The sequence below is a fragment of the Phyllobates terribilis genome, unplaced genomic scaffold (assembly GCF_046119375.1).
Source record: "Phyllobates terribilis strain yellow unplaced genomic scaffold, ASM4611937v1 Scaffold_1__5_contigs__length_1240528914, whole genome shotgun sequence".
NCBI classification, from domain to species: domain Eukaryota; kingdom Metazoa; phylum Chordata; class Amphibia; order Anura; family Dendrobatidae; genus Phyllobates; species Phyllobates terribilis.
Window position 1 is genome coordinate 690997828 of NW_027362761.1, and position 24828 is coordinate 691022655.

Here is a 24828-nt window from a genome sequence, read left to right on the forward strand (position 1 = left end):
AGGTAGAAGTATATTAACAAGATGGTTTAAATGCCCCTTGGAAATGATGTGCAAGTCGCAGTAGCTTAACAAGACAGATTAAATGCCCCTTGAAAGAGACGTGCAGGTCGCAGTAGCTTAATAAGACTGTTTAAATGCCCCTTGGTAGAAACGTGCAGGTCACAGTAGCTTAACAAGTCGGTTTAAATGCCACTTGGAATAGACGTGCAGGTCGCAGTAGCTTAAAAAGACGGTTTAAATGCCCCTTGGAAGAGCGGTGGAGGTCGCAGTAGTGACGCGCCCCTTGGGCCTGTGTTGTGCAGGGGATACCCGGAGCCGGGCCTTCTGTATGATGCTGGGGGTTGTAATCTCCGTGTGGCGGCGACCCGGTCTGTGCCCAGGGTTGTCAATCCTGTGGCAGTCTTGATTTAATAGCAAATGGCCGACTACGCCACCCGTGGATTGCTGTCAGTGGGGACCGCCTCTGCGCTGCAGACCGCTGAGGCTGATGTAGTTTGCGCAGCCGAGTATGGAATAACTCCCCACGGGAGAAGTATTGCCTCAGGGCAGCTAGTGTGGAAGATGGGAGTGATGGTGTGAGTGTCCCAGTAGTAATGGTGCTGGTGCGGCGATGAAACACAGAGACGTGTGGTGCAGTTTCCAATGCTTTACTCACAGTTCTCATCCAGGTCACTTGTGCACATGAAGGACCGCCTAAGCCGTGCTGCGTTCACCAGGCAAGGGGCTCGACCATCTCCCAGGCAATTCCAGAGCGTGGCACAGGGCTCCCTTCCTTTCCTTTCTCTGGCTGTCCCCACCAGTGACCCACCTTTGTCCAGCTCCCTCGGGCCTTCTCTGGGCACGCTGATCTCTGCGTCCCTGACCCTATATGGTATGCCTTCCTGTTGGATGTAGTGAGGGGTCGCACCAAGATGTGGTAACAACCTCCGGTCTTTGGCTGAGGAATTTGTTGCCTCCACCAATTTGGGTTCCGGTACCCTGCTCTGCCAACCCTTCACCCTGTATCTCCTGGGCATATGGGGTTCCTTCTTTACTCGCGTCTCTGGGCCTTTCTTTGTGTTCCTTGCTTCCTTTTTCCTCTGTTCCAGTTCCTTTCTTACTTTCCTTTCCGCTCCTTCTCCTCTCTCTTTCTGCTGTTTCTGGCCTCCACTCCAGGCCTGCCTCTGGAGCTGGGCCCAGACTGAGCCACAGCTCCCTGTCAGCCCTCTCTGGCTGAGCTCCTGTCTTCTTCTCTGAACTGGACTGGACTGACTCCTGTTCTAAGATGGTGCCCACCTTATATACTTCCCTCTATGTGTTAGCCCAGGTGACTAGCAACCAATGGGCTCCTACCTATGCCCAGAGACCCACCCCTATCTGCTCCTACATCACTGAGTGTGCTTTCCCCTCCCCACTCCAGACAGGGACAGATGCTGTCGTGCCTGCACTCTTGTCTCGTGGGAGCACCGTTGACCTGTCCCTCGGAAATGGGGTGTGTGTGGTGCATGCAGCCTACCGAGTCCTGGTCCACACTCCATCCTTACCCGGGAGTGGAATATCACACCTCTGGTTCGAGGTGCAATACCCCTGAAGCAGCCGAGCCCTCGGGGTGCTACAGTAGCTTAACAAGACGGTTTAAATGCCCCTTGGAAGAGCGGTGGCGGTAGCAGTAGCTTAACAAGACGGTTTAAATGCCCCTTGGAAGAGACGTGCAGGTCGCAGTAGCTTAACAAGTCGGTTTAAATGCCCCTTGAAAGAGACTTGGAGGTCGCAGTAGCTTAACAAGACGGTTTAAATGCCCCTTGGAAGAGACATGCAGGTCGCAGCAGCTTAACAAGATGGTTTAAATGCCCCTTGGAAGAGACTTGCAGGTCGCAGTAGCTTAACAAGACCGTTTAAATGCCCCTTGGAAGAGACATGCAGGTCGCAGTAGCTTAACAAGACGGTTTAAATGCCCCTTGGAAGAGACGTGCAGGTTGCAGTAGCTTAACAAGACGGCTTAAATGCCCCTTGGAAAAGAGGTGGAGGTTACAGTAGCTTAACAAGACGGTTTAAATGCCTCTTGGAAGAGTGGTGACGGTAGTAGTAGCTTAACAAGACGGTTTAAATGCCCCTTGGTAGAGACGTGCAGGTCGCAGTAGCTTAACAAGACGGTTTAAATGCCCCTTGGAAGAGACATGCAGGACGCAGTAGCTTAACAAGACTGTTAAAATGCCCCTTGAAAGAGCGGTGGCGGTAGCAGTAGCTTAACAAGACGGTTTAAATGCCCCTTGGAAGAGACGTGCAGGTCGCAGTAGCTTAACAAGACAGTTTAAATGCCCCTTGGAAGAGACATGCAGGTCGCAGTAGCTTAACAAAACGGTTTAAATGCCCCTTGGAAGAGCGGTAAAGGTCGCAGTAGCTTAACAAGACGGTTTTAAATGCCCCTTGGAAAAGACGTACAAGGCGCAGTAGCTTAACAAGACGGTTTAAATGCCCGTTGAAAGAGACGTGCAGGTCGCAGTAGCTTAACAAGACGGTTAAAATGCCCCTTGGAAGAGAGGTGGCGGTAGCAGTAGCTTAACAAGACGGTTTAAATGCCCCTTGGAAGAGACGTGCAGGTCGCAGTAGCTTAACAAGACAGTATAAATGCCCCTTGGAAGAGCGGTGGAGGTCGCAGTAGCTTAACAAGACGGTTTAAATGCCCCTTGGTTGAGACATGCAGGTCGCAGCAGCTTAACATGATGGTTTAAATGCCCCTTGGAAGAGACGTGGAGGTCGCAGTAGCTTAAAAAGATGGTTTAAATGCCCCTTGGTTGAGACATGCAGGTCGCAGCAGCTTAACAAGACGGTTTAAATGCCCCTTGGAAGAGACGTGCAAGTCGCAGTAGCTTAACAAGACAGATTAAATGACCCTTGAAAGAGACGTGCAGGTCGCAGTAGCTTAACAAGACGGTTAAAATGCCCCTTGGAAGAGCGGTGGCGGTAGCAGTAGCTTAACAAGATGGTTTAAATGCCCCTTGGAAGAGACGTGCAGGTCGTAGTAGCTTAACAAGACGGTTTAAATGCCCCTTGGAAGAGACATGCAGGTCGCAGTAGCTTAACAAGACTGTTAAAATGCCCCTTGGAAGAGCGGTGGCGGTAGCAGTAGCTTAACAAGTCGGTTTAAATGCCCTTTGGAAGAGACGTGCAGGTCGCAGTAGCTTAACAAGACGGTTTAAATGCCCCTTGGAAGAGACATGCAGGTCGCAGTAGCCTAATAATACGGTTTAAATGCCCCTTGGAAGAGCAGTAAAGGTCGCAGTAGCTTAACAAGACGGTTTAAATGCCCCTTGGAAAAGACGTGCAAGGCGCAGTAGCTTAACAAGACGGTTTAAATGCCCGTTGAAAGAGACGTGCAGGTCGCAGTAGCTTAACAAGACGGTTTAAATTCCCCTTGGAAGAGACGTGCAGGTCGCAGTAGCTTAACAAGACAGTATAAATGCCCCTTAGAAGAGCGGTGGAGGTCGCAGTAGCTTAACAAGACGGTTTAAACGCCACTTGGTTGAGACATGCAGGTCGCAGCAGCTTAACAAGATGGTTTAAATGCCCCTTGGAAGAGACGGGGAGGTCGCAGTAGCTTAACAAGATGGTTTAAATGCCCCTTGGAAGAGACATGCAGGTCGCAGTAGCTTAACAAGACGGTTTAAATGCCCCTTGGAAGAGCGGAGGAGGTAGCAGTATCTTAACAAGATGGTTTAAATGCCCCTTGGAAAAGACGTGCAAGTCGCAGTAGCTTAACAAGACGGATTAAATGCCCCTTGATAGAGATGTGCAGGTCGCAGTAGCTTAACAAGACGTTTAAAATGCCCCTTGGAAGAGGGGTGGCGGTAGCACTAGCTTAACAAGATGGTTTAAATGCCCCTTGGAAGAGACGTGTAGGTCGTAATAGCTTAACAAGACGGTATAAATGCCCCTTGGAAGAGCGGTGGAGGTCGCAGTAGCTTAACAAGACAGTTTAAATGCCCCTTGGAAGAGACATGCATGTCGCAGCAGCTTATCAAGACAGTTTAAATGCCCCTTGGAAGAGACGTGCAGGTTGCAGTAGCTTAACAAGACGGTTTAAATGCCCCTTGGAAAAGAGGTGGAGGTTACAGTAGCTTAACAAGACGGTTTAAATGCCCGTTGAAAGAGACGTGCATGTCGCAGTAGCCTAACAAGACGGTTAAAATGCCCCTTGGAAGAGCGGTGGCGGTAGCAGTAGCTTAACAAGACGGTTTAAATGCCCCTTGGAAGAGAAGTGCAGGTCGCAGTAGCTTGACAAGACGGTTTAAATGCCCCTTAGAAGAGACATGCAGCTCGCAGTGGCTTAACAAGACGGTTTAAATGCCCCTTGGAAGAGTGGTAAAGGTCGCAGTAGCTTAACAAGACGATTTAAATGCCCCTTGGAAAAGACGTGCAAGGCGCAGTAGCTTAACAAGACTGTTTAAATGCCCGTTGAAAGAGACGTGCAGGTCGCAGTAGATTAACATGACCGTTTAAATGCCCCTTGGAAGAGACATGCAGGTCGCAGTAGCTTAACAAGACGGTTTAAATGCCCCTTGGAAGAGACGTGCAGGTTGCAGTAGCTTAAAAAGATGGTTTAAATGCCCCTTGGAAAAGAGGTGGAGGTTACAGTAGCTTAACAAGACGGTTTAAATGCCCCTTGGAAGAGACATGCAGGTCGCAGTAGCTTAACAAGACTGTTAAAATGCCCCTTGGAAGAGCGGTGGCGGTAGCAGTAGCTTAACAAGACGGTTTAAATGCCCCTTGGAAGAGACGTGCAGGTCGCAGTATCTTAATAAGACGGCTTAAATGCCCCTTGGAAGAGCGGTAAAGGTCGCAGTAGCTTAACAAGACGGTTTAAATGCCCCTTGGAAAAGACGTGCAAGGCGCAGTAGCTTAACAAGACTGTTTAAATGCCCGTGGAAAGAGACGTGCAGGTCGCAGTAGCTTAACAAGATGGTTAAAATGCCCCTTGGAAGAGCGGTGGCGGTAGCAATAGCTTAACAAGATGGTTTAAATGCCCCTTGGAAGAGACGTGCAGGTCGCAGTAGCTTAACAAGACAGTATAAATGCCCCTTGGAAGAGCGGTGGAGGTCGCAGTAGCTTAACAAGACGGTTTAAATGCCCCTTGGTTGAGACATGCAGGTCGCAGCAGCTTAACAAGACGGTTTAAATGCCCCTTGGAAGAGACGTGCAGGTCACAGTAGCTTAACAAGATGGTTTAAATGCCCCTTGGAAGAGACATGCAGTTCGCAGTAGCTTAACAAGACGGTTTAAATGCCCCTTGGAAGAGACGTGCAGGTTGCAGTAGCTTAACAAGACGGTTTAAATGCCCCCTGGAAAAGAGGTGTAGGTTACAGTAGCTTAACAAGACATTTTAAATGCCCCTTGGAAGAGCGGTGGCGGTAGCAGTAGCTTAAAAAGACGGTTTAAATGCCCCTTGGAAGAGACGTGCAGGTCGCAGTAGCTTAACAAGACGGTTTAAATGCCCCTTGGAAGAGACATGCAGGCCGCAGTAGCTTACCAAGACTGTTAAAATGCCCCTTGGAAGAGCGGTGGCGGTAGCAGTAGCTTAACAAGACAGTATAAATGCCCCTTGGAAGAGCGGTGGAGGTAGCAGTAGCTTAAAAAGACGGTTTAAATGCCCCTTGGTTGAGACATGCAGGTCGCACCAGCTTAACAAGACGGTTTAAATGCCCCTTGGAAGAGACGTGCAGGTCGCAGTAGCTTAACAAGATGGTTTAAATGCCCCTTGGAAGAGACGTGCAAGACGCAGTAGCTTAACAAGACTGATTAAATGCCCCTTGAAAGAGACGTGCAGGTCGCAGTAGCTTAACAAGACGGTTAAAATGCCCCTTGGAAGAGCGGTGGCGGTAGCAGTAGCTTAACATGATGGTTTAAATGCCCCTTGGAAGAGATGTGCAGATCGTAGTAGCTTAACAAGACGGTTTAAATGCCCCTTGGAAGAGCGGTGGAGGTCGCAGTAGCTTAACAAGACAGTTTAAATGCCCCTTGGAAGAGACATGCAGGTCGGAGCAGCTTATCAAGACGGTTTAAATGCCCCTTGGAAGAGACTTGCAGGTCGCAGTAGCTTAACAAGACGGTTTAAATGCCCCTTGGAAAAGAGGTGGAGGTTACAGTAGCTTAAGAAGACGGTTTAAATGCCTGTTGAAAGAGACGTGCACGTCGCAGTAGCTTAACAAGACGGTTAAAATGCCCCTTGCAAGAGCGGTGGCGGTAGCAGTAGCTTAACAAGACGGTTTAAATGCCCCTTGGAAGAGACGTGCAGGTCGCAGTAGCTTAATAATACGGTTTAAATGCCCCTTGGAAGAGACATGCAGGTCGCAGTAGCTTAACAAGACGGTTTAAATGCCCCTTGGAATAGCGGTAAAGGTCGCAGTAGCTTAACAAGACGGTTTAAATGCCCCTTGGAATAGCGGTAAAGGTCGCAGTAGCTTAACAAGACGGTTTAAATTCCCCTTGGAAAAGACGTGCAAGGCGCAGTAGCTTAACAAGACGGTTTAAATGCCCGTTGAAAGAGAAGTGCAGGTCGCAGTAGCTTAACAAGACGGTTAAAATGCCCCTTCAAAGAGCGGTGGCAGTAGCAGTAGCTTAACAAGACTGTTTAAATGCCCCTTAGATGAGACGTGCAGGTCGCAGTAGCTTAACAAGACGGTTTAAATGCCCCTTGGTTGAGACATGCAGGTCGCAGCAGCTTAACAAGACGGCTTAAATGCCTCTTCGAAGAGCGGCGGAGGTGGCAGTAGCTTAACAAGAAGGTTTAAATTCCCCTTGGAAGAGACATGCAGGTCGCAGCAGCTTATCAAGACGGTTTAAATGCCCCTTGGAAGAGACTTGCAGGTCGCAGTAGCTTAACAAGATGGTTTAAATGCCCTTTGGAAGAGACATGCAGGTCGCAGTAGCTTAACAAGACGGTTTAAATGCCCCTTGGAATAGACGAGCAGGTCGCAGTAGCTTAACAAGACGGTTTAAATATCCCTTCGAAAAGTGGTGGAGGTTACAGTAGCTTGACAAGACGCTTTAAATGCCCCTTGGAAAAGAGTGGAAGTCGCCGTAGCTTAACAAGATGGTATAAATGCCCCTTGGTAGAGACGTGCAGGTTGCAGTAGCTTAACAAAATGGTTTAAATGCCCCTTGGAAAAGTGGTGGAGGTTACAGTAGCTTAACAAGATGGTTTAAATGCCCCTTGGAAGAGACGTGCAGGTCGCAGTAGCTTAACAAGACGGTTTAAATGCCCATTGGAAAAGTGGTGGAAGTTCCAGTACCTTAACAAGACGGTTTAAATGCCCCTTGGAAAAGACGTGCAAGTCGCAGTAGCTTAACAAGATGGTTTAAATGCCCATTGGAAGAGACATGCAGGTCGCAGTAGCTTAAAAAGACGTTTTAAATGCCCCTTGTAAGAGACGTGCTGGTCGCAGTAGCTTAACAAGACGGTTTAACTGCCCCTTGGAAGAGCGGTGGAGGTCGCAGTAGCTTAACAAGATGGTATAAATGCCCCTTGGTAGAGACGTGCAGGTTGCAGTACCTTAACAAATTGGTTTAAATGCCCCTTGGAAAAGTGGTGGAGGTTACAGTAGCTTAACAAGACGGTTTAAATGCCCCTTGGAAGAGACGTGCAGGTCGCAGTAGCTTAACAAGACGGTTTAAATGCCCATTGGAAAAGTGGTGTAAGTTACAGTACCTTAACAAGACGGTTTAAATGCCCCTTGGAAAAGACGTGCAAGTCGCCGTAGCTTAACAAGATGGTTTAAATGCCCATTGGAAGAGACATGCAGGTCGCAGTAGCTTAAAAAGACGTTTTAAATGCCCCTTGTAAGAGACGTGCTGGTCGCAGTAGCTTAACAAGACCGTTTAAATGCCCCTTGGAAGAGACTTGCAGGTCGCAGAAGCTTAACAAGATGGTCTAAATTCCCCTTGGAAGAGACATGCAGGTCGCAGTAGCTTAACAAGACGATTTAAATTCCCCTTGGAGGAGACGAGCAGGTCGTAGTAGCTTAACAAGACGGTTTAAATGTCCCTTGGAAAAGTGGTGGAGGTTACAATAGCTTAACAAGACTGTTTAAATGCCCCTTGGAAGAGACTTGCAGGTCGCAGTAGCTTAACAAGACGGTTTAAATGCCCCTTGGAAAAGAGGTGGAGGTTACAGTAGCTTAAGAAGACGGTTTAAATGCCTGTTGAAAGAGACGTGCACGTCGCAGTAGCTTAACAAGACGGTTAAAATGCCCCTTGCAAGAGCGGTGGCGGTAGCAGTAGCTTAACAAGACGGTTTAAATGCCCCTTGGAAGAGACGTGCAGGTCGCAGTAGCTTAATAATACGGTTTAAATGCCCCTTGGAAGAGACATGCAGGTCGCAGTAGCTTAACAAGACGGTTTAAATGCCCCTTGGAATAGCGGTAAAGGTCGCAGTAGCTTAACAAGACGGTTTAAATGCCCCTTGGAATAGCGGTAAAGGTCGCAGTAGCTTAACAAGACGGTTTAAATTCCCCTTGGAAAAGACGTGCAAGGCGCAGTAGCTTAACAAGACGGTTTAAATGCCCGTTGAAAGAGAAGTGCAGGTCGCAGTAGCTTAACAAGACGGTTAAAATGCCCCTTCAAAGAGCGGTGGCAGTAGCAGTAGCTTAACAAGACTGTTTAAATGCCCCTTAGATGAGACGTGCAGGTCGCAGTAGCTTAACAAGACGGTTTAAATGCCCCTTGGTTGAGACATGCAGGTCGCAGCAGCTTAACAAGACGGCTTAAATGCCTCTTCGAAGAGCGGCGGAGGTGGCAGTAGCTTAACAAGAAGGTTTAAATTCCCCTTGGAAGAGACATGCAGGTCGCAGCAGCTTATCAAGACGGTTTAAATGCCCCTTGGAAGAGACTTGCAGGTCGCAGTAGCTTAACAAGATGGTTTAAATGCCCTTTGGAAGAGACATGCAGGTCGCAGTAGCTTAACAAGACGGTTTAAATGCCCCTTGGAATAGACGAGCAGGTCGCAGTAGCTTAACAAGACGGTTTAAATATCCCTTCGAAAAGTGGTGGAGGTTACAGTAGCTTGACAAGACGCTTTAAATGCCCCTTGGAAAAGAGTGGAAGTCGCCGTAGCTTAACAAGATGGTATAAATGCCCCTTGGTAGAGACGTGCAGGTTGCAGTAGCTTAACAAAATGGTTTAAATGCCCCTTGGAAAAGTGGTGGAGGTTACAGTAGCTTAACAAGATGGTTTAAATGCCCCTTGGAAGAGACGTGCAGGTCGCAGTAGCTTAACAAGACGGTTTAAATGCCCATTGGAAAAGTGGTGGAAGTTCCAGTACCTTAACAAGACGGTTTAAATGCCCCTTGGAAAAGACGTGCAAGTCGCAGTAGCTTAACAAGATGGTTTAAATGCCCATTGGAAGAGACATGCAGGTCGCAGTAGCTTAAAAAGACGTTTTAAATGCCCCTTGTAAGAGACGTGCTGGTCGCAGTAGCTTAACAAGACGGTTTAACTGCCCCTTGGAAGAGCGGTGGAGGTCGCAGTAGCTTAACAAGATGGTATAAATGCCCCTTGGTAGAGACGTGCAGGTTGCAGTACCTTAACAAATTGGTTTAAATGCCCCTTGGAAAAGTGGTGGAGGTTACAGTAGCTTAACAAGACGGTTTAAATGCCCCTTGGAAGAGACGTGCAGGTCGCAGTAGCTTAACAAGACGGTTTAAATGCCCATTGGAAAAGTGGTGTAAGTTACAGTACCTTAACAAGACGGTTTAAATGCCCCTTGGAAAAGACGTGCAAGTCGCCGTAGCTTAACAAGATGGTTTAAATGCCCATTGGAAGAGACATGCAGGTCGCAGTAGCTTAAAAAGACGTTTTAAATGCCCCTTGTAAGAGACGTGCTGGTCGCAGTAGCTTAACAAGACCGTTTAAATGCCCCTTGGAAGAGACTTGCAGGTCGCAGAAGCTTAACAAGATGGTCTAAATTCCCCTTGGAAGAGACATGCAGGTCGCAGTAGCTTAACAAGACGATTTAAATTCCCCTTGGAGGAGACGAGCAGGTCGTAGTAGCTTAACAAGACGGTTTAAATGTCCCTTGGAAAAGTGGTGGAGGTTACAATAGCTTAACAAGACTGTTTAAATGCCCCTTGGAAAAGACGTGCAAGTCGCCGTAGCTTAACAAGATGGTATAAAGGCCCCTTGGTAGAGACGTGGAGGTCGCAGTAGCTTAACAAGACAGTTTAAATGCCCCTTGGAAAAGTGGTGGAGGTTACAGTAGCTTAACTAGACGGTTTAAATGCCCCTTGGAAAAGACGTGCAAGTCGCAGTAGCTTAACAAGACTGTTTAAATGCCCCTTGGAAGAGACGTGCAGGTTGCAGTAGCTTAACAAGACAGTTTAAATGCCCCTTTTAAGAGACATTCTGGTCGCAGTAGCTTAACAAGACGGTTTAAATGCCCCTTGGAAGAGCGGTGGAGGTCGCAGTAGCTTAACAAGACGGTTTAAATGCCACTTGGAAGAGACGTGCAGGTCGCAGAACCTTAACAAGATAGTTTAAATGCCCCTTGGAAGAGACGTGGAGGTCACAGTAGCTTAACAAGACGGTTTAAATGCCCCTTGCAAGAGACGTGCAGATTGCAGTAGCTTAACAAGATGGTTGAAATGCCCCTTGGAAGAGCGGTGGCGGTAGCAGTAGCTTAGCAAGACGGTTTAAATGCCCCTTGGAAGAGACGTGCAGGTCGCAGTAGCTTAACAAGACGGTTTAAATGCCCCTTGAAAGAGACTTGGAGGTCGCAGTAGCTTAACAAGACGGTTTAAATGCCCCTTGGAATAGACGTGTGTGTCACCCTACCTGGATGCCACAAGTGTAATAAAGCTGTGTCTGAGAGCAAGGGGGAGGTTCTCTGGTCAGGGGAACATTAGCATGCAATGTCTCCTGTCTCAGGCCAGTAGGGGGAGCAGACTGCCCCTATAAAAGCTGGTACTGGGGACAGGGTTAGAGAGAACTGGATTGCCTGTCTCAGCTTTGAGACGTGTCCCAGAGTGGAGCAGGGACAGAAAGTTGCATTGTAACCTAAGAGGAAGTGTGGCAGTAGGAGAGAGCCACCAGCCAGAGACAAGAGGCGAAGACAGCCTGTCTTGGCAGAGAAAAGACTTAATTTTACCAGACTTTGGTGTCTGAGGCTGGAAGGATTCCACATCCCCCAGCAGAGAACCAGCCCGCAAGGGACTGTACATTCCTTGGCCTAAGAAGCCTGGAGGCCCTGCCACAACCGAAGGGACCAGTAAAGCCGTACAAGGCTGGGAGCAGAAAGGAACCCACGTCGCAGGCCATACAGGCGAGAAAGCACGGAAGCTCGGAAACGTGGGCTGTTACCCTATAACGAGGAGATAGCCAGAAGGAGCGCAGAAAGCACGGTAGGCCTACACCCTCACCCTGACCAGGGCCAATTTCCCCGTTGCTCTCAGACATCCAGGTCCCCTCCTAGCCGGGACTGTTTGTGGGTCAGTTTACCTGTTCAAGTAAAGACCCTGGACTGCAACCTGTTGTCTGTGTGCTCCTTGCTCCTCCAGCACTATCATCACTGGGACTCTCACTACCATCACTCCCACCATCCACTATACTGCCCTGGGGCCGCACTCTTCCCGTGGGGAGTCACACTACCATAGCTGCACACCTCATCAGCCCCAGCGGTCTGCATGCAGCGGCGGTTCCTAAAAACCGCAATCCACGGGTGGCGTAGTCGGACATAATCAATATAACGGACTACCACTGGCCTGACCACCCTGAGCCACGGAACCGGGTTGCCACTACTACTCCCATCGTTTCCCTAATTGCCCGGAACCGAGTGCCCCACGGCCCAGGGGGCGAGTCAGCTTTGGCGTAGTCGGCAGGATTTCGTGCCCGCAACCACCGGGTACTGCGTGCCTGAAAAAGACTTTTGTAAACTTGCCGGTGGAGAAGTTTCCCGCCATCAGACGCCATCTTGGACCGTTTCCCGCCATCTTCTGCCGTCTTCCCGCCATCGGACGCCATCTTCAGGACGCCGCGCGGGAAGAAGAGGGGCGTGGACGTCAAAACCGCGCGAGATCCGAAGCTCCGCCCCACGCACCGACGCTGCGCAAGGTCCTGGAAGGGAGAGAGAGCGACGCTGACGTCATCAGGACGCGACGCCAGGTCCTCGTCCATAGCAGCAGCAGCGGAGCCGCGGCCTACAGAAAAGGATCGCCGGAAGGTAGGCCACGCTTAACTAGGGGGGAGGAAGATGTCGGACACAGAGGCGCCCACTACCACCAACGCAGCTGCAGCAGCGGTGATGCCCTTTTCCTTGCCCTACATCCCTGGAGCGGCCTGGCTGCCCAAATACTCAGGGGAGCCCCATGCCCTAACTGACTTCAAGGAAAGACTGTATAGTTTGTACCAAGTTTACCCCCTGACAGAGGAACAGAAGGTCAGCATATTGACAGGGCAGTTAACTGGCGCAGCCCAAAGGGAGGTAAAATCATGGCCCATTGAGGAGAAAGGGACAGTGAAGGGTATTCTGGCCCGGCTGCGGGGTACCTTTGATACACGTACCTCCGCTGAAATTAAAATGAGGTTCTATGGATGTAAGCAGCGGGCACAGGACAGCATCAGAGACTATGCCCTAAATCTGCAGGAAGCTTTGAGGGCTATTCAACAAACTGACCCTGGCAGTGTGCAGGAAACCGATAAGCTGCTAACAGAACAATTCATAGAGGGTCTGCTGTCCAGCGCCCACAGGGCCCAGCTGCGCCTCATGTTCTTTCAGAACCCCAACCTGACCTTTGCCCAATTTAAGGACAGGGCCATAAGGGTGCTCCCTGAATCTGCACCCAGTGGCGCTATAAACCCCCGGCGCCCTGCTATCATCTACCACCAGGAGGCGGCGCCCTCCTCTATGGACTCCGTGGAGGCTGATGCACAGGCCCTGAACCAAGCCCCGTCGAAAGGCCTGCACCACCAAGTCCAGGAGCTGACCAGGAGCGTCGCGGCGTTGACCAGGACCGTCCAGGCGTTGCAAGTGGACCCGTCAAGACCCATCAAGCTGGCTTCAAGTCCGGAGGATGTCCCGTGGCGTCGACAGAGGAGGATCCCGTCGTTCCGAGGGAGGCCCACAGACCGCTACGCAGAGGATGGACAGCCCATTTGCCGTCGATGCAACCAGCCCGGACACATTTCCAGGTACTGTAATTTAAACGGGTCCAACCTGGGGCAGAGGGCCAACCCCCAGGCATAAGATCACCAGGCCCTTACAATTGGCGTGATAAGTACGTTGGGGGGCGCCCGGTTTTACCCATGGTGCTGGACGGTATCCCCATGAGCGCCTTGCTGGATACTGGGTCGCAAGTAACCACAATCCCTTATGTACTTTTTAAGCAGTATTGGACTGATGCTGATATCACACGGTATCCAGACAGTAACTTGAGCATCATCGCCAGTAATGGCTTGCCCGTGCCGCAGATGGGGTTCAAGGAGATGACCATTAAAATTGGTAAAGTTGAACTGCCGGCACAGGGAGTGATTATTGTGGACATTGACCGTCATGAAAGTCACCCTAAAATAACTGTGGGTACTAACATAATTGAAAATTGTCTTTCAGAAGTAATTGTAATTCTACAACAGGTGGCGGTGAATGCTAGTTCCAGCCTACAGAGAGTCCTCAACAAGGAGATAAAAGCCCTGATGAGACGGCAGCAGGTAGAACTGTCTGGTGGTGAGATCGGTAGCGTAAGACTCAGTGATCCATTCCCCATTTCCATGCCTCCCAAAAGTGAAATGATGATCTGGTGTCGGACTGCAATCGGGTTGAGAGGTAGAGACTACCAAGCCATGGTAGAACCCGTGTACTCAGACAGCAGGCCCACCATTTTGACAGCCCGGGGGGTGGTTGATGTCCGTCATGGGAGGGTGCCCGTCCGCATCCTCAACATTGGGGAGAGGGAAGTACACTTACCCAGGTACGCTACACTCGCCAAACTGTTTGTTGTCGAACACCAAGCTATCAGGGCCGTGGAACCCTTGCCTCCATCTCCTCAGGCGGAGGGTAATGGCTCCCAGAAACAAAAGGAGGACTGGTGCCAGAAACTCCACGTGGGTGCTGACTCCACTCCCCTGCACCAAAAACAAGGAATCTACCGGGTGGTACAGGAGTACGAGAGAGTCTTTAGTAAGCACCCGCTAGACTTCGGCAGAGTAAAAGGGATAAAACACCACATCCCCACAGGGAGCCACCCACCAATAAAAGAGAGGCACAGACCTGTACCCCCTGCACATTATCAGAACGCCAAGGGTATGCTGCGGGAAAGGAAAGAAGCTGGGGTCATTAGAGATAGCTGTAGCCCCTGGGCAGCCCCCTTGGTTCTGGTCAAAAAGAAAGACGGCACCATGAGAATGTGCGTGGACTATAGACAAATCAACCGTATCACCCACAAAGACGCATATCCGCTGCCTAGAATAGAAGAGTCTTTAGCCGCACTAAAATCTGCTAACTTCTTTTCTACTTTGGACCTTACTAGCGGGTACTGGCAGGTTCCTGTGGCAGAGGCTGACAAGGAGAAGACCGCCTTCACCACCCCGATGGGACTGAGCGAATTCAACTGTATGCCTTTCGGGCTCTGCAACGCACCAGGGACCTTCCAGCGGCTGATGGAATGCTGTCTAGGGCACCGAAACTTCGAGACGGTCCTCCTTTACCTGGACGACGTGATCGTCTATTCGAAAACCTACGAGGACCACCTAAAGCACCTGGCCGAGGTGTTCGAAGCCCTGGCAGGCTATGGCCTGAAGGTAAAACCATCGAAGTGTCACCTGCTGAAACCAAAGGTCCAGTACCTAGGGCACGTGGTAAGCGTGGAAGGAGTGGCCCCCGACCCTGACAAGGTCACGGCAATCAAGAGCTGGCCAAGCCCCTCGAACATCAAAGAGGTGAGACAGTTTCTCGGGTTGGTAGGCTACTACCGAAGGTTCATCCCCGGGTTCACTAAGATGGCAGCTCCTATGCAGGACCTCCTGATCGGACAGTCTAAGTCCCGAAGTCAAAAGCCACCCTTCAAGTGGGATAAACCGGAAGAGGAGTATTTCCGCCAGCTAAAGTTGGCCCTCACTGGGGATGAGATCCTGGCCTACCCTGATTATGGCCAGCCTTTCATTCTCCACACAGATGCCAGTAATGTGGGACTGGGAGCCGTACTGTCCCAAAACCAACAGGGCAGAGAATGGGTGATCGCATACGCCAGCCGGAAGCTGAGGCCCACCGAGAGGAACCCGGAGAATTACAGCTCCTTCAAGCTAGAATTCTTGGCGGTGATGTGGGCCGTGACGGAACGCTTCAAGCATTACCTGGCCTCCGCAAAGTTCACCGTGTACACGGACAACAACCCGTTGACACACCTGGACAATGCAAGACTGGGTGCCCTGGAACAGCGGTGGATGGCCCGTCTCTCCAACTATGACTTCGTGATCAAGTACCGGGCAGGCAAAACCAACACCAACGCGGACGCCCTATCAAGAATGCCTCACTTACCTGAAGGTGACGAAGACCCAGAAGAGCTGGAAGAGGTAGAACTCCCCGCGTTTCACCGGTATGGAGCCGCTCAACACTCTCACCGCGTGAAGGAGGAGGATCTAACAACTGTGATGATGAATCCCCTACCTCACCACAGCTGGGCCAAAACCCAAGATAGTGACCCTGCTGTCCGCCTGGTGAAAGATCTGCTGACCCGGGAAGACGCCCGCCTAGATCCAGATGCCCCAGAGGAAGCCAAGCAGCTATGGAAGGAGAAGAGCAAGCTGTTCCTCTACGAAGGCAAGTTGTGCAGAAGGATTGTCAACCACCGGACGCACGAGCTGACCTGGCAAGTCGTGGTCCCAAGGCGAGATGCATCTATGGTCCTGGGAGCTTACCATGACAGAGCGGGACACTTCGGTTGGAAGAAACTGGAGTTCCTACTAAGAGGAAGGTTCTTTTGGGTCGGCATGAGAGGAGCAGTAGAAAAGTGGTGCAGAGACTGTGGCCCTTGTCACCTGAGGAGGAAGGACCGCACCAGCCAGAAGACACCCTTGAGGCCCATCGTCACCACGCAGCCTCTTGAGCTGGTAGCTCTGGACCACGTCAAATTGGCTCCAAGCCGGTCTGGATACATCTATGCCCTGACAATCGTGGACCACTATTCCCGTTTTCTAGTGGTGGTCCCGGTAAAGGACTTGACAGCCCAAACAGCGGCCCGAGCCTTCCAGCAACACTTCTGCCGTCCACACGGGTATCCGGAACAGGTCCTGACAGACCAGGGTCCAGCGTTTGAAGCTGAAATCTTCCAGGAGTTCTGCAACCTCTATGGCTGTAAGAAGATTCGGACAACGCCTTACCACCCCCAAACCAACGGGATGTGTGAGAAGATGAACAATATAGTCATTGATCTCCTGAAGACGTTGCCCCTGGAGGAACACAGCCTGTGGCCAGAAAAACTGCCGGACCTGGTAGACATGTACAACAATATCCCGGTGAACGCTACAAACTGCACCCCGGCTTACCTGATGCGAGCGAGACCAGGAAAGCTGCCCGTAGACCTGGAGATGGGAGTCCTAATACCTGAGGACACCTCCCCGGATGCGGACTGGGATACGGAAAGGCAACTGCAGTACAAGAAGGTACAGGAGAGTGTGGAGAAGAGCCTGGCCCAGGTGAGAGAGAAGCAAGAAAGACTCTTCAATCAACACGCCCCTGCTAGTCCCCTAGAACCTGGTGAGCAAGTCCTAAAGCGAAAAAGAAGGCTACATAAGTTGGACGACCAGTGGGAAAGGGAACCCTACACCGTACTGCAGTCTGACCACGACAACCCAAAGGTGTGCGTAATCACCAAGGACGGAGGAGAAACCACTAGTGTCGTCTCCAGAGACCACCTCAAAAGGTGCCCCGAGCAACTCCGTAGTGCAGAAGAGGATCAGAGTGACATTGAACCCGCAGAGGACAAGGAAGAAATGATCAGCACCGTTCTCGGAGAGTTCCCTCAGTCCTGGACTCGCATAAATGATGCCATAGTGGTACCTGTCCTGCATTTCCTGCAACCGGCACAGCAACAACCAACACCAGAGCCGGAAGGTGAAGAGGAGCAAGCGGTTCCAGAGGCAGAAGAGCCTGTACCAGCAGCCCAGGAGAGTCAACCCTCTGCTGACAGTGAGCCTGCCATGCCTGCGGTAAGCCAAAGAACCCGCAGACAGCTGCCTGCCCTACCTGTACACCCAGCTGGTAGCTGTACCCCTAACGCTAGTGGGGAAAGCCAAGTCAGTCCACCACCAGACAGTGGGTTAAGGAGGTAAACCAGGAGCACAAAGGGACAGATACCCGCTCGCTGGAGAATATAGAGTGTACTAAAATTGTAAATAACCCTGTTGCTAAATGTTAAAATGTTTGCCAAAGTTACCTGCATGTTTATTGATAGTGTGTTTCAGTTTCTTGCAGCTACCGTAAGGACTCAAAGGTTATGGACTTTTATAACCGGGACCTTGTATGGACTGCATTCTGAGCCTAACCCAGGAATGAACTAAGACTGTGAAGGACTTGGGGTAGGACAGACCCCCACCTGGTTAAGGCTCCCGTTGTTTTGGTGATATGGACACCCGGTCACAGGCCACACTGTGACCTTAAGAACTCAATTTGTGCGTCGTCTGTCTATTAATGTTTTATTGTTATGTATATTATCTTTGTTTACTGTTTAGTCCCGGAGTACTAAATTTCACTAGGGGGGAATGTGTCACCCTACCTGGATGCCACAAGTGTAATAAAGCTGAGTCTGAGAGCAAGGGGGAGGTTCTCTGGTCAGGGGAACATTAGCATGCAATGCCTCCTGTCTCAGGCCAGTAGGGGGAGCAGGCTGCCCCTATAAAAGCTGGTACTGGGGACAGGGTTAGAGAGAACTGGATTGCCTGTCTCAGCTTTGAGACGTGTCCCAGAGTGGAGCAGGGACAGAAAGTTGCATTGTAACCTAAGAGGAAGTGTGGCAGTAGGAGAGAGCCACCAGCCAGAGACAAGAGGCGAAGAGAGCCTGTCTTGGCAGAGAAAAGACTTAATTTTACCAGACTTTGGTGTCTGAGGCTGGAAGGATTCCACATCCCCCAGCAGAGAACCAGCCCGCAAGGGACTGTACATTCCTTGGCCTAAGAAGCCTGGAGGCCCTGCCACAACCGAAGGGACCAGTAAAGCCGTACAAGGCTGGGAGCAGAAAGGAACCCACGTCGCAGGCCATACAGGCGAGAAAGCACGGAAGCTCGGAAACGTGGGCTGTTACCCTATAACGAGGAGATAGCCAGAAGGAGCGCAGAAAGCATGGTAGGCCTACACCCTCACCCTGACCAGGGCCAATTTCCCCGTTGCTCTCAGACATCCAGGTCCCCTCCTAGCCGGGACTGTTTGTGGGTCAGTTTACCTGTTCAAGTAAAGACCCTGGACTGCAACCTGTTGTCTGTGTGCTCCTTGCTCCTCCAGCACTATCATCACTGGGACTCTCACTACCATCACTCCCACCATCCACTATACTGCCCTGGGGCCACACTCTTCCCGTGGGGAGTCACACTACCATAGCTGCACACCTCATCAGCCCCAGCGGTCTGCATGCAGCGGCGGTTCCTAATAACCGCAATCCACGGGTGGCGTAGTCGGACATATTCAATATAACGGACTACCACTGGCCTGACCACCCTGAGCCACGGAACCGGGTTGCCACTACTACTCCCATCGTTTCCCTAATTGCCCGGAACCGAGTGCCCCATGGCCCAGGGGGCGAGTCACGTGCAGGTCACAGTAGCTTAACAAGACCGTTTAAATGCCCCTTGGAAGAGACATGCAGGTCGCAGTAGCTTAACAAGACGGTTTAAATGCCCCTTGGAAGAGACGTGCAGGTTGCAGTAGCTTAACAAGACGGTTTAAATGCCCCTTGGAAAAGAGGTAGAGGTTACAGTAGATTAACAAGACGGTTTAAATGCCCCTTGGAAGAGCAGTGGCGGTAGCAGTAGCTTAACAAGACGGTTTAAATGCCCCTTGGAAGAGACGTGCAGGTCGCAGTAGCTTAACAATACGGTTTAAATGTCCCTTGGAAGAGACATGCAGGTCACAGTAGCTTAACAAGACTGTTAAAATGCCCGTTGGAAGAGCGGTGGCAGTAGCATTAGCTTAACAAGATGGTGTAAATGCCCCTTGGAAGACACGTGCAGGTCGCAGTAGCTTAACAAGACGGTTTAAATGCCCCTTGGAAGAGACGTGCAGGTCGCAGTAGCTTAACAAGACGGTTTAAATGCCCCCTGGAAGAGACATGCAGGTCGCAGTAGCTTAACAAGACTGTTAAAATGCCCCTTGGAAGAGCGGTGGCGGTAGCTGTAGCTTAACAAGATGGTGTAAATGCCCCTTGGAAGAGACGTGCAGGTCGCAGCAGCTTTACAAGACGGTTTAAATGCCCCTTGGAAGAGACGTGCAGGTCGCAGTAGCTTAACAAGATGGTTTAAATGCCCCTTGGAAGAGACATGCAGGTCGCAGTAGCTTAACAAGACGGTTTAAATGCCCCTTGGAAGAGCGGAGGAGGTCGCAGTAGCTTAACAAGATGGTTTAAATGCCCCTTGGAAAAGACGTGCAAGTCGCAGTAGCTTAACAAGACGGATTAAATGCCCCTTGAAAGAGACGTGCAGGTCGAAGTAGCTTAACAAGACGGTTAAAATGCCCCTTGGAAGAGCGGTGGCAGTAGCAGTAGCTTAACAAGATGGTTTAAATGCTCCTTGGAAGAGACGTGCAGGTCGCAACAGCTTATCAAGACGGTATAAATGTCCCTTGGAAGAGACTTGCAGGTCACAGTAGCTTAACAAGACGGTTTAAATGCCCTTTGGAAGAGACGTGCAGGTTGCAGTAGCTTAACAAGACGGTTTAAATGCCAATTGTAAAAGAGGTGGAGGTTACAGTAGCTTAACAAGACGGTTTAAATGCCCGTTGAAAGAGACGTGCACGTCGCAGTAGCTTAACAAGACGGTTAAAATGCCCCTTGGAAGAGCAGTGGCAGTAGCAGTAGCTTAGCAAGACAGTTTAAATGCCCCTTGGAAGAGACGTGCAGGTCGCAGTAGCTTAACAAGACGGTTTAAATGGCACTTGGAAGAGCGGTAAAGGTCGCAGTAGCTTAACAAGACCGTTTAAATGCCCCTTGGAAAAGACGTGCAAGGCGCAGTCGCTTAGCAAGACGGTTTAAATGCCCGTTGAAAGAGACATGCAAGTCGCTGTAGCTTAACAAGACGGTTAAAATGCCCCTTGGAAGAGCGGTGGCAGTAGCAGTAGCTTAACAAGACGGTTTAAATGCCCTTTGGAAGAGACGTGCAGGTCGCAGTAGATTAACAAGATGGCTTAAATGCCCCTTGGAAGAGCGGTGGAGGTCGCAGTAGTTTAACAAGACGGTTTAAATGCCCCTTGGAGGAGACGTGCAGGTCGCAGTAGCTTTTCAAGACGGTTTAAATGCCCCTTGGAAGAGACATGCAGGTCGCAGTAGCTTAACAAGACGGTTTAAATGCCCCTTGGTAGAGCGGTGGCGGTTGCAGTAGCTTAACAAGACAGTTTAAATGCCCCTTGAAAGAGACATGCAGGTCGCAGTAGCTTAACAAGACGGTTAAAATGCCCCTTGGAAGTGCGGTGGCGGTAGCAGTAGCTTAACAAGACGGTTTAAATGCCCATTGGAAGAGACGTGCAGGTCGCAGTAGCTTAACAAGACGGTTTAAATGCCCCTTGGAAGAGCGGTGGAGGTCGCAGTAGCTTAACAAGAAGGTTTAAATGCCCCTTGGAAGAGATGTGCAGGTCGCAGTAGCTTAACAAGACGGTTTAAATGCACCTTGGAAGAGACGTGGAGGTCGCAGTAGCTTAGCAAGACGGTTTAAATCCCCCTTGCAAGAGAAATGCAGGTTGCAGTAGCTTAACAAGACGGTTGAAATGTCCCTTGGAAGAGCAGTAGCGGTAGCAGTAGCTTAACAAGAGGGTTTAAATGACCCCTTGCAAAAGACGTGCATGTCGCAGTAGCTTAACATGACGGTTTAAATGCCCCTTGGAAAAGACGTGCAAGTCGCAGTAGCTTTTCAAGACGGTTTAAATGCCCCTTGGAAGAGACATGCAGGTCGCAGTAGCTTAACAAGACGGTTTAAATGCCCCTTGGTAGAGCTGTGGCGATTGCAGTAGCTTAACAAGACAGTTTAAATGCCCCTTGAAAGAGACATGCAGGTCGCAGTAGCTTAACAAGATGGTTAAAATGCCCCTTGGAAGTGCGGTGGCGGTAGCAGTAGCTTAACAAGACGGTTTAAATGCCCATTGGAAGAGACGTGCAGGTCGCAGTAGCTTAACAAGACGGTTTAAATGACCCCTTGGAAGAGCAGTAGCGGTCGCAGTAGCTTAACAAGACAGTTTAAATGCCCCTTGAAAGAGACGTGCAGGTCGCAGTAACTTAACAAGAGGGTTAAAGTGCCCCTTGGAAGTGCGGTGGCGGTAGCAGTAGCTTAATAAGACGGTTTAAATGCCCATTGGAAGAGACGTGCAGGTCGCAGTAGCTTAACAAGACGGTTTAAAAGCCCCTTGGAAAAGCGGTGGAGGTCGCAGTAGCTTAACAAGACTGTTTAAATGCCCCTTGGAAGAGACGTGGAGGTCGCAGTAGCTTAACAAGAAGGTTTAAATGCCCTTTGGAAAAGATGTGTAGGTCGCAGTAGCTTAACAAGATGGTTTAAATGACCCCTTGCAAAAGACGTGCAAGTCGCAGTAGCTTAACATGACGGTTTAAATGACCCCTTGCAATAGACGTGCAGGTCGCAGTAGCTTAACAAGAAGGTTTAAATGCCCCTTGGAAGAGATGTGCAGGTCGCAGTAGCTTAACAAGACGGTTTAAATGCCCGTTGGTAGAGACATGTAGGTCGCAGTAGCTTAACAAGACTGTTTAAATTCCCCTTGGAAGAGACGTGCAGGTTGCAGTAGCTTAACAAGACGGTTTAAATGCCCCTTGGAAAAGAGGTGGAGGTTACAGTAGCTTAACAAGACGGTTTAAATGCCCGTTGAAAGAGAAGTGCAGGTCACAGTAGCCTAACAAAACGGTTAAAATGCCCCTGGGTAGAGCGGTGGCGGTAGCAGTAGCTTAACAAGACGGTTTAAATGACCCTTGGAAGAGACGTGCAGGTCGCAGTAGCTTAACAAGACGGTTAAAGAGCCCCTTGGAAGTGCGGTGGCGGTAGCAATAGCTTAACAAGACGGTTTAAATGCCCCTTGGAAGAGACATGCAGGTCGCAGTAGCTTAACAAGACGGATTAAATGCTCCTTGGAAGAGACGTGCAGGTTGCAGTAGCTTAACAAGACGGTTTAAATGACCCCTTTCAAAAGACGTGCAAATCGCAGTAGCTTAACATGACGGTTTAAATGCCCCTTGGAAAAGACGTGCAAGTCGCAGTAGCATTTCAAGACGGTTTAAATGCCCCTTGGAAGAGACATGCAGGTCGCAGTAGCTTAACAAGACGGTTTAAATGCCCCTTGGAAGAGCGGTAGCGGTCGCAGTAGCTTAACAAGACAGTTTAAATGCCACTTGAAAGAGACGTGCAGGTCGCAGTAGCTTACCAAGACGATTTAAATGCCCCTTGGAAGAGCGGTGGAGGTTGCAGTAGCTTAACAAGACTGTTTAAATGCCTCTTGGAAGAGACATGCAGGTCGCAGTAGCTTAACAAGAAGGTTTAAATGCCCCTTGGAAGAGATGTGCAGGACGCAGTAGCTTAACAAGACGGTTTAAATGCCCCTTGGAAGAGACGTGCAGGTTGCAGTAGCTTAACAAGACAGTTTAAATGCCCCTTGGAAAAGAGGTGGAGGTTACAGTAGCTTAACAAGACGGTTTAAATTCCCGTTGAAAGAGAAGTGCAGGTCGCAGTAGCTTAACAAAACGGTTAAAATGCCCCTGGGAAGAGCGGTGGTGGTAGCAGTAGCTTAACAAGACGGTTTAAATGCCCCTTGAAAGAGACGTGCAGGTCGCAGTAGCTTAACAAGACGGTTTAAATGCCCATTGGAAGAGCGGTAAAGGTCGCAGTAGCTTAACAAGACGGTTTAAATGCCCCTTGGAAAAGACGTGCAAGGCGCAGTAGCTTAACAAGACGGTTTAAATGCCCCTTGGAAAAGACGTGCAAGTCGCAGTAGCTTAACAAGACGGTTTAAATGCCCCTTGGAAGAGCGGTAGCGGTCGCAGTAGCTTAACAAGACAGTTTAAATGCCCCTTGAAAGAGACGTGCAGGTCGCAGTAGCTTAATAAGACGGTTAAAGAGCCCCTTGGAAGTGCGGTGGCGGTAGCAGTAGCTTAACAAGTCGGTTTAAATGCCCCTTGGAAGAGACATGCCGGTCGCAGTAGCTTAACAAGACGGTTTAAATGCTCCTTGGAAGAGACGTGCAGGTTGCAGTAGCTTAACAAGACGGTTTAAATGCCCCTCGGAAAAGAGGTGGAGGTTATAGTAGCTTAACAAGACGGTTTAAATGCCCCTTGGAAGAGCGGTCGCGGTAGCAGTAGCTTAACATGACGGTTTAAATGACCCCTTGCAAAAGACGTGCAAGTCGCAGTAGCTTAACATGACGGTTTAAATGCCCCTTGGAAAAGACGTGCATGTCGCAGTAGCTTTTCAAGACGGTTTATATGCCCCTTGGAAGAGACATGCAGGTCGCAGTAGCTTAACAAGACGGTTTAAATGCCCCTTGGACGAGCGATAGCGGTCGCAGTAGCTTAACAAGACAGTTTAAATGCCCCTTGAAAGAGACGTGCAGGTCGCAATAGCTTAACAAGACGGTTAAAGTGCCCCTTGGAAGTGCGGTCGCGGTAGCAGTAGCTTAACAAGACGGTTTAAATGCCCATTGGAAGAGACGTGCAGGTCGCAGTAGCTTAGCAAGACGGTTTAAATGCCTCTTGGAAGAGCGGTGGAGGTCGCAGTAGCTTAACAAGACTGTTTAAATGCCCATTGGAAGAGACGTGCAGGTCGCAGTAGCTTAAAAAGAAGGCTTAAATGCCCCTTGGAAGAGACGTGCAGGTTGCAGTAGCTTAACAAGACGGTTTAAATGCCCCTTGGAAAAGAGGTGGAGGTTACAGTAGCTTAACAAGACGGTTTATATGCCCGTTGAAAGAGAAGTGCAAGTCGCAGTAGCTTAACAAAACGGTTAAAATGCCCCTGGGAAGAGCGGTGGCGGTAGCAGTAGCTTAACAATACGGTTTAAATGCCCCTTGGAAGAGACGTGCAGGTCGCAGTAGCTTAACAAGACGGTTTAAATGCCCCTTGGAAGAGACATGCAGTTCGCAGTAGCTTAACAAGATGGTTTAAATGCCCCTTGGAAGAGTGGTAAAGGTCGCAGTAGCTTAACAAGACCGTTTAAATGCCCCTTGGAAAAGACGTGCAAGGCGTAGAAGCTTAACAAGATGGTTTAAATGCCCGTTGAAAGAGACTTGCAGGTCGCAGTAGCTTAACAAGATGGTTAAAATGCCCCTTGGAAGAGTGGTGGCAGTAGCAGTAGCTTAACAAGACGGTTTAAATGCTCTTTGGAAGAGACGTGGAGGTCGCAGAAGCTTAACAAGATGGTTTAAATGCCCCTTGGAAGAGCGGTGGAGGTCGCAGTAGCTTAACAAGACGGTTTAAATGCCCCTTGGTTGAGACATGCAGGTCGCAGCAGCTTAACAAGACGGCTTAAATGTCCCTTGGAAAAGTGGTGGAGGTTACAATAGCTTAACAAGACGGTTTAAATGCCCCTCGGAAAAGAGGTGGAGGTTATAGTAGCTTAACAAGACGGTTTAAATGCCCCTTGGAAGAGCGGTCGCGGTAGCATTAGCTTAACATGACGGTTTA